This window comes from Aethalodelphis obliquidens, unplaced genomic scaffold (assembly GCF_003676395.1).
Source record: "Aethalodelphis obliquidens isolate GAN/ISIS:26980383/991018 unplaced genomic scaffold, ASM367639v1 scaffold17, whole genome shotgun sequence".
Taxonomy (NCBI): domain Eukaryota; kingdom Metazoa; phylum Chordata; class Mammalia; order Artiodactyla; family Delphinidae; genus Aethalodelphis; species Aethalodelphis obliquidens.
Genome location: NW_020837961.1, coordinates 31009822 through 31018043, shown reverse-complemented (window position 1 = coordinate 31018043; position 8222 = coordinate 31009822). Strand labels below are relative to the sequence as shown.

Below are 8222 nucleotides of genomic sequence, written 5' to 3'. Positions count from 1 at the left end.
CTCACTGACCCTTCTGAAGCTGACAAGGATACTTGTATGCCCCCTACAAGTCCAATAATACAACACTGCTTGGATTCCCTTCCAGTCTTTCTCAAGCTTATCTACACTTCAGAAGCTGAGTTCTTAAAAAGGAGCACTTCGGGCTTCCCTGGTGGCGCAGTGGTTGAGAGTCCGCCTGCCGATGCAGGGGACACGGGTTCGTGTCCCGGTCCAGGAAGATCCCACATGCCGCGGAGCGGCTGGGCCCGTGAGCCCTGGCCGCTGAGCCTGCGCGTCCAGAGCCTGTGCTCCACGACGGGAGAGGCCACAACAGTGAGAGGCCCGCGTACCGCAAAAAAAAAAAAAAAAAAAAGTTGCCCTCTTTAAATTTTGTGAGGTAGAAATCTATTTTTGCTATTATTTCATTAAAAAAATACTAATTTGACATACAGAAAGTAAAAAGGACATAGCATAAAGGTCAGTTGGTATAGCCTGACAACAAACACAGATGAAATACAATTTTACAAATATACACATAGTGTTTGAGTTGAGAAGAATTGCAATATGAAATTTTGTTTTACAATGTTACATTTACATAATTGTTAGTCTGATACACATTTATCAGCTTGTGGTTATACATTCAATGAGATATCATGAAGTAGAGCGTAAATATTCAATTTATTCTCATATTTTGCCTTTATCTTTCACTATTAAACTTTGTTTCTCATAGATTTGTTAACAAAAACGGAAGTGACACTCTTCATGGCATTTCCCTTAATTTGGAATATTCTGTGCAAACTGAAGCAAGTTCACTGACGGCGCTGATGCCACACTCATTCTCTGCTGGGCCCTGAAGAACCCAGGTGCCTATAAGAAACTCCTACTCAGTGATTCTGGGCAGCTGGAGGCCCCGGGGCCTCAACTCAGGGCCTGCAGGGTTTATAGGGAAAGATGCCTTGACCTGTGAAAACTTCCCTTGGACCAGAGCTGTGCTATCATCCAGCATCTGGGAACCACTGTCCTACACGATATAGGTAAAGGTCAAGTTTGCTTTTAATTGTCAACAATCGTGAGATAATTTGCTATAGTAAGAATAACAAGTTAATCACAAAGAGTAAAAGAATTTCCTGTCTTATAAATGCATAGTCTCCCCCTTTTGTCCATTTCCTGCAATAGGTCACACATTGTAGTGGGTCGAATAATGACCCCCCCCAAAATTCATATCCACCCAGAACTTCAGAATGTGGACTTATTTGGAAAGAGGGTCTTTGCAGACGTAATTAGTTAAGGATCTTGAAATGAAATCAGGCTGGATTTAGGGCAGGCCCTGAATTCAGTGACCAGTGTTCTTATAAGAAGAGGAAAGACTGTGCCAGGAACTGACACAGTGCTGTAGGTCAATTACACCTCAACAAACAAACAGACAAAAAGTCATAGAAAAAGAGATCAAATGTGTGTTTACCAGAGGTGGGGAGTAGGGGGAGGGAGAGTTGGATGAAGTCAGTCAGAAGGTGTGAACCTCCAGTTATAAGGTAAATAAATACTAAGGATGTAATGCAACATGATAAATATAACTAACACTGCTATATGTTATATGTGAAAGTTAAAAGAATAAATCCTTAAGAGTTCTTATCACAAGGAAAAAAGGTTTTTTTTTTCTTTTTCTTAATTTTGTATCCGTACGAGATGATGCATGTTCACTGACTTTATTGTGGTCAGCATTCCACGATGCATGTAAGTCAAATCAGGGTGCTGTAACTTACACAGTGTCAATTATATCTCAGCAAAACTGGAAGAAAAAAATTCACCCCTAAAATAATAAAAATGAAAAGAGGAGAGGTCACAAGACAGAGGCAGAGATTGAGGTGATGCTGCCACAAGCCACGGAATGCCAGGAGCCACCAGAAGTTGGAAGACACAAGAAAAGTTTTGTCTCTCGGAGCCTTCAGACGGAGCATGACCCTGCCCACAACCTCCATTTTGGACTCCGGCCCCTGGAACTGTGAGAGAATAAATTTTTGTTGTAAGTCACCGAGTTAGCGGCCCTAGGAAAGTAATACAAACATCTTTTGCTTTTTATGACTCAGTTCTCTTTCTGCTATTCCCTTTGCAAGAATGTGGTTATTAAACTCAACAAGTGAATCTTTGTGGAATCTCTTTGTTGACTAAGGAACACTTCTTCACACACCCTTGCCAGTTTTCAGGCTCCATTTCTTGGTCCTCTGTCTTGACTTCTCACCCTGTGCCATTTATCCTGTTTTTGCTTCTGTTTGCTTCCTTGTGCTCTGAGAGTGTACTTGTACAGACAGATGGATGCCTCATCTGCTATTCCTTTTTCCATGTAATGCCTGAGGAGACTGGGAACTAACTGAGAGGATTTATACTTGGAAGAATCAGTTATGCTCACAGGCCTTTTCTAAGACTTTTTTGCTTTTACTATTCATCTTCTGACATCAGCATACAGGCATTTCCCACTGATATTTATAACTACTGGCCCATTTCAGAGACTCTCTCTTTTACCAAAACAATGTCTCCCTATTTGGTAATCCCTTCCCGGCTGCCGCCTGTCTGCTCTGGAGCTACAGTAATCCCCTACTAAATGCAAGGCTGAAAGCAGACTCACGGCTCTTTTTTAAACAACTCACATCGTAATTTAAGAAAGTACACACGTACTTACGGAGGCCCAGGTAAGGGCCTGGCCCGGTATAGGAGGGCTTCACGTGTATGTATCATCGTGGATCCATCTATCAGGAAGGAGAGAGATCCCTTAGTCTTCATTTCCAGCCCTCTGGCCCTCCCCAGATGCTGGGGTCCTCTCTCCTCTAAGTCCGCCAGCAGCACAGACAGGCTTGTTTCCTTGCTCAGACACCTAGAGTTTCTCCAGGAAATGTGAAAACAAAGGAGAAATACCTCCTCTGCCGTTCCTGAGTCCTATTTTGTCTGTTAGGTAATAACGCAGAGGGGAAATGAAACCACCTATGCAGCAGACACCCCTCAGATCCTCCTGTCCTGGGCTGCCCTCTCTCCTGTGGACACCCCCTCTCCCTGAAACCCCCCTCCTGTCTCCCTGATGCCAGTTCCCAAAGGGAGCCTGCCAGAGCCGGGTGAAAGCATCATGGGAGCAGGGACCCGTGGAGTCGCCGGGCTGTAGGGAGATCTGGAGGGCTCGTAGGGGAGAAGCCTGGGCAGCAGGGGTGATGGGGATTCTTGGGGAGCCTGAGGCAACAGCACGGTCAACCCGTACAGAAAAATTTACCGTTTTAACAACTGGTATGACCGTTGGAGGGTGCCAGCGGGTACCAGCCCTGCCTCACTGTGTGACCAACACTAAGTGACTTAATCTCACTAAAACCCAAATTCCTCATGTGTCAAAGGAAGCATATTCGTCGGCCTACACAGCATTATAATGGGTCATAGTCTGTGACGGATGCTTACTGTTTGACAGCAGGATTTAGGCGGATTTTACTTTAACTTTACCTTTATATTGGCCAGGACTACCTGCAAAATCTTGAGCAAATTATTTACCCTGTCTGTGCTTCTTTCCTCATCTGTAAAATGAGAGGTGAAAATAGTCCCCACCACACAAGGTTGTTGTGAAGATTACATGAGTTGGTACGTGGCGGGTGGTTGGAACAGTGCCTAGCCCAATAATTAGGTAGCACTGAGTTGGCAGTTACCTAAGTCCCATAAATTGAAGGAGAGGTTCTGGGCTCTAATTATGAAAATGAAACCCCCAAGGATGACTGAAAAGGGAAGCTGTACTTTTGTTTTGTTTGCTAGATATTTCTATCATCAGATGCTGATAGCTACCAAAACAAACAGAAAAGATAAAAAGGATTATTTTCTAACCCTTACATGCCTTCTAAAAAAATCTGTCATAAAATACCATGCAGCCTCTTTTCTTATCAACTTCATTATTTTTCTACTACTCCCTATGGGACCTTAGGCAAATCATTTCACTTCCCAGAGCCTCATTTTCTCTTCTGTTAAACAGGGACAAGCACATGGGAATCAAGCAAGATAAGGTATATGGAAGTCCTTTGAAAATGAGAAACATTGTGTAAATATTATGAAGGAAGACATTTTTATGATTTATTTTGTAAGCACAAACTTCTTTTTAGGGTTGAAAATGTTCCCATAAGATGCATTAAAGCCTTAAGGTAGACAAAAGACCTATGGAGATACTGGAAAGGATGGGGGATGATGGTATAGCTTGAAGGCGGGTAGACCAGAAGACTGAAGAGGGACTTACGGATGGTATTCAGATACAGAAAAACAGCGAGGATTCTGTCCACCTGTTTTCCATCTTCACTGATGACAGAATAAAAGAAAATGAGGACTTCCCTGGTGGCACAGTGGTTAAGAATCCGCTTGCCAATGCAGGGGACATGGGTTTGAGCCCTGGTCCAGGAAGATTCCCACATACCACGGAGCAACTAAGCCCGTGAGCCACAACTACTGGGCCTGTGTGCCACAACTGAAGCCTGTGTGCCTGGAGCCCGTGCTCTGCAACAGGAGAGGTCACCGCAATGAGAAGTCCACACACTGCAATGAAGAGTAGCCCCCGCTTGCCGCAACTAGAGAAAGCATGTGTGCAGCAATGAAGACCCAACGCAGCCAAAACTAAATAAATAAATTGATTCTTTTAAAAAAAAAAAAGAATAAAAGAAAATGGGCATCAACAGGAGGGATTTAGACCAGACACGAAGAATTTTTCTGCTAATGAGGGTTTTAAAAAATTGAAATGCATGGCTCAGTCTGCATGGGGTTTCTTCTCTGAAGGGCCACAGATCCACGGTTTGCTAGGACTGAGGAGCGCTGGGTGAGAAATGGAAGAGAACCACCCATGCTTAGAATATCCTAGTCGTTCCCAAACTGCCATGTCCACAACCACACTTTTCTTGAACAAATTTACATTTTTTTTTTTTTTTGCGGTACGCGGGCCTCTCACTGTTGCGGCCTCTCCCGTTGCGGAGCACAGGCTCCGGACGCGCAGGCTCAGCGGCCATGGCTCACGGGCCCAGCCGCTCCGCGGCAAGTGGGATCCTCCCGGACCGGGGAACGAACTCTTGTCCCCTGCATTGGCAGGCGGACTCTCAACCACTGCTCCACCAGAGAAGCCCAAATTTACATTTTTATCCTTTGCTAATTTACTGATTCATGTGCATCCTATATCTAAATTAGCGTTCTTGTTTATTCCAGGGTTGTTGTGTCTACAGGTTAGGTTCCAATCCTGATTTTGCCCCCTTTCAGCTGTGTCACCTTGGTTCATTACAATAGCAATCAATTTTTCTATACCTTGGTTTTCTTACCTGTAAAATGGAGATCATAATGGTTCTTACCTCAAGGGTGGTTGAAAGCATACCTGGCACAGAGCAAATACTCAAAAGTGGTAGCCAGTATTATACTAAAGTCCTCTCTTCATGGTTTCAAAGAGATCTCACACTTGGAGATCTGTTCTGTTAGTTCAGTGTTTCATACGTGTCAACTTTCTAGTCTGTAGTATATTCTTCTTCATCTCTAAAAAAAAATCCATTCTCACAGAAAAGTACATTTCTCTCCTTGTTTACTCTAGTTGCCATTCTCTGAACTTTCTCAAGCTCCATTACATCTGCCTTGAAGGGAAGTGACCTGGAATTGTTCAAGTGATGTCCTCCCTAAAGGGAGAGAGATGGACTGAATAATTTATTAAGGTACATCCTGGCAATATGAATCTATGCAATGACTCTTAAGGGAATTTTCACTTTTAGACTGCCTCATCGGTTAGCAGAGATCTCTTTATAACACTAGAGGTCACTGTTCAAGCAATATTTCAAAAGCATCGGCTTTACACCAGCAATAAAATTGAGAGAAGATCCTTCAGATCACGCCAAGTGAGAAGCTGGCATGAGAAGTTGAGGGCAAGAAGTTGAGAGCAAACTACCAAGGGTAGTTTGAGGGCAACAGCTGGGATTTTATCAAGTTCCTAAATCGAAATCCACTTCTGATCTCCTCCTGTTTCTCGCCCCTAGAAAACAAATGTTTCCCCTGTGGTCGTAAGACCCCTACCCAGGGAAGATCTGGGATGGAAAGGTGTGCTCTGGCTTGGACTGCTGACTTCCAGATCAACCTCGCCTGCTCTGACACATCAGTCAAGCCTGCTTCTATGTTTCCAGTCATCTTCAACTCATTTCCAATTCCCTCTGCCTGCACCTTCAACTCAAAACCTGTTAAACAGGAATCAACTTCCCAGTCTATTCTGCCCTCCACTTTCACACCCAAGTAGCCTCCCTTCTCAACTCCCTTCTGGTGATTAAGACCAGATTCAACCTGCAATTTAAGGCCTTTGTTCACCAAGTCCTGTTGCTTTTCATCCTCCTTGCTTTTTGAATATATCTTCTTTTGTAAAATTGGAATAATAACAGTACTCACTTCACAGTGTTGTGTGGATTAAATAGGGCCCTAGAGAGGGACCAGCTCAGGGTAGACCACCCCTGTGCCAGACCCCACACCTCTCCCAACAGCCATCAGGGGGCAGCCCCCGAACCTGTCCAACTCCTATCAAGTCCCCCAGATCCCTTGCTACCTGCCTTGTGACCATCAAGACTAACCCCTCGTGTCCCTTATCCGCACCGATGCCCATCCCCACAAGACTCAGCATTCACGGGTCATCTTTCGTCCCTGGGAGTCTAACCACCACGTTATTTTCTGACCTCATTGGGCCCCTCTCCCCATCTCTGAAACCCTTTCACCTGCCCTCTGGAACTCGGGTCAGTCATCAGCATAAATCCTCCTTCCCTTCCCTCTCCTGAGCAGTCTCTTGTCCTCCCAAACTGAAACTTGGCTCTGTCCCTCAGGGACACTCCCTCCCCTGCGCCCTCTGCTGGGGGCCGGATCCCCACTCACAGAGCTTGGAGGTGGGGTGGGGCTCTTCCTTGTCGCGTCAACTCTGATGATTTTGTCCTCAGACCGGAACACCTAGTCTCCAGTCATTCGTATCACTTTTTGTTTATTTTAATAGCTGTCTCACCTTCCTTCCAGTGTTACCCCTGGCTTAAGTCTTCACAGTCTCAAGTTACACACAGATGATGTTTCCGACACCTTCCTCCTTGAAACGCTTTCTTCACTTGGCTTCCAGGACAGCATACTTACTGGTTTTCCCCCCACCCTTCTGACTGCTCCGTCTACATCTCCTATAATAACTTCTTCTTCCTCAACTCCTCAACCTCTGACCGTCAGAATGCGTGGCGACTTACTCCTTGGACCTCTCCTTTTTACTAGTTATTCACTCCCTCGTTGATCTCACCTAGCTTTAAATGTCACCTATATGCTGATCATTCTAGCATTTTTATCTCCAGCACAGACCGCTCCCCTGAAGCCCAGACCAATATATCCAGCTGTTAACTTGACATCGCTAATTTGTCAGGTCCCAAGCTGAGCCGCTAAATCCACCACCCTGCAGTCCACCCCGTAAGCGTCATTCGATTTTTTCCATCTGCTCGGCCACACACACACACACACACACACACACACACACACACACACAATATCTGATCCATCAGCAAATTTTATTGACTCAACCTTCAAATTCTAATCAGAGACGGATCACTTTTCAACATCCCTGTTGTGACCATTTTGTTCTGAGCCACCACCATTTCTCTCCTGGATGACGGTACCATATCGGTTTCTCCGAGTCTGCCCTGGTCTCTGCAATCCATTCTCAAAAATCCGCCAGGAGTGACCCTGTTAAGATTCAAGTCCCATCACGTCACTCTTCTGCTCCAGGTGCTCCAGTTCCCGAATCACTCAGAGTAAAAGCCAAAGCCCTTATTGTGACTTTCAAGGTCCAACAAGATCACGACCCCATCACTGCTCCTAGGATGTCTCCAGTTCCTCTTCCTCTCATTAGCTAAGACCAAATGACCTTCCTGCTGTTACTGGAACTTACCAGGGATGCTCCGGCCTCTGTGTCACACACTCTGCCTGCAGCGCCCTTCCCCCAGATATCTCTGTGGCTGGTTCCCTCATTTCTTCACATCTTCTATTCACATCTCACCTTATATCGAGGCCTTGCGTGGCTCTGCTCTCTAAAATCTTTACACCCTCCACAATACTTTATTTCTCCTTTCCTGCATCAGTTTTTTCTCCTTAGCTCTTAGCACTATCTAACATGCTACTAAATTGTATTTATTGTTTGTTTATTGTCTGTCTCCCCCAGGAGAATGTAAGCCCTATGAAGGCAATGATTTTTTGTTGAGTTTATT

General features: G+C 45.0%; 1 long non-coding RNA gene across 3 annotated transcripts; it reads right to left on the bottom strand.

Annotated features, from left to right (window-relative positions):
• Positions 1–277: 277 nt before the first annotated feature.
• Positions 278–6783, bottom strand: LOC113626091 (uncharacterized). Of its 3 annotated transcripts, XR_003435036.1 has the most exons (4): positions 6711–6783; positions 5322–5636; positions 2653–2723; positions 280–1979 (listed from the first exon to the last, which is right to left on the bottom strand). It is a non-coding gene; the product is annotated as an uncharacterized LOC113626091 (long non-coding RNA). The 3 variants fall into 3 exon arrangements; XR_003435037.1 differs by having other exon boundaries at positions 278–1979; positions 5292–6761; XR_003435035.1 differs by having other exon boundaries at positions 279–1979; positions 5322–6761.
• Positions 6784–8222: the final 1439 nt, after the last annotated feature.